Consider the following 1,917-nt stretch of genomic DNA (forward strand, 5'->3'; position numbering starts at 1 on the left):
TGGTTGTGGACTCCAGCTCTGCCTTCAACACCATCCTCCTGGTTCTACTACAGGACAAGCTCTCCAAGCTGCATGTGCCTAACTCCCCCTGCAGGTGGATCACAGACATTCAGTCTGACAGAAAGCAGCGTGTGAAGCTGGGGAAACACGTCTCTGATTCTCTGATCATCAGCACAGGATTCCCACACGGATGCGTCCTTTCCCCTCTGCTCTTCTCCCTGTGCACCAACAGCTGCACCTCCAGTCACCAGTCCCTTAAGCTCCTGAAGTTCGTGGACAACACTACCCTCATTGAACTCCTTTCTGGTGGGGATGAACAACTTCGAGCTAAACGCTCTGAAGACAGAGATGGGTGTGGACTTCAAGAAGGACGCAGCCCCACCTGCCCCCATCACGCTGGGTGACTCCACAGTCAACATTGTGGAATCCTTCTGCCTCCGGGGCTCCATCATCTCCCAGGACCTCGAGTGGCAGATGAACATGAGTTCTCTCATCAAAAAAGCCCAGCAGAGGATGTACTTCCTTTGGCGGCTGAAGAAGTTCAACCTGCCAAAGACTGTGACAGTGCACTTCCCATTGCCATTATTGATTCCATCCTCACCTGCTCCATCACCCTCTGGTACGCTCATAACACTGCCAAGGACAAGGGCAGAGTGCAGCATATAATCTGCTCAGCTGAGAAGGTGATTGGCTGCAATCTGCCATCTCTCCAGGACCTGAACGCCCCCTGGACCCTGAGGCGGGCAGGGAAGATTGTAGATTATCTCTCTCACCCCGGACACAAACTCTTAGAACATCTCCCCTCTGGAAGGAAGCTGCGGTGCATCAGGATCCAAACATATTGCAACCTCTGCAGTCAGCTTAAGTAACAAGGCCGCGGACACCCATCGACATAGACTCTTAACCCTACGTCCTGGACTATATACAGTACCTGCCAATTGCACATTACATTACACAACTTCTGTACATCCCTCAACATTTTTGCACATCCTGCACTTATCCATACAGCCTCTTCCTAATGTTAAACAACTATATATTGTACACAGTCTGTATTTATTTTTTATTTCATATTAATGTTTTTAACATGTTTATGTATGCACCAATCACCAAGGCAAATTCCTTGTAAGTGTCATTAAATCCCATTCTGATTCTGAATGTTGCATTTTAACTTTGACTGGAAAACCTTTTTACTTCAATGACTGGGTTCATTCCCTTGTCTTAGTGTTGCTGAAAGGCATTTTGGAAAATATAGTAAATCAGTCAAATAGATGAGGTGATGTATTAAACAAGGTAAGAGAAGGTATGTACATTGAAACAGTTAATCCAGCATCTACATAAAATAACTGCTGGAATTTGCTGAAAAATTACAAATTATGCATTACAATGACGACAATTTTTCATTATGTTGCAAATATTCTTGCTGTGACTAGTGTTTAAATGTGGGTCCTGCAGGTTTTTCACTGTCATCTTGCTGCATAGACTGAAGTCTCAGCAGATAAATGTTTAGTGTATGTGTATGAATATTCGGCGTGTTTGTATGTGTGTTTCCTGCACATGAGTCATTATCCGTGTTTTGATTTGCTTCTAGTATTGCGTGTGTATGTTTGTATGTTTTTTCTGTATTTATCCTTGGCTGAGTGACGCGGGCATATGGCATGTGGATGTTTGGCAGATGCTCCTAATCACTGGCTAGTTTTGCATTTATTATGTGAATGTCTTCACAAGAGATTCAGATCAGTAGCAAGGGTAATTTGCTGAGTTTTAGTGTTTGTTGAAATAAAATAGGTGACTGCATAGTCACAAGGGGGAAGGGGGGGGGGGCTGTCCTGTTAAATGTGTGGTGCAGTGAAAGGGAAAAGGTGGGCTACAGAAAAAACATGGTGACTGAGGTGGTGGGGTGTGAAGTGGGTTGGGGGG

Source organism: Etheostoma cragini, chromosome 4 (genome assembly GCF_013103735.1).
Source record: "Etheostoma cragini isolate CJK2018 chromosome 4, CSU_Ecrag_1.0, whole genome shotgun sequence".
Taxonomy (NCBI): domain Eukaryota; kingdom Metazoa; phylum Chordata; class Actinopteri; order Perciformes; family Percidae; genus Etheostoma; species Etheostoma cragini.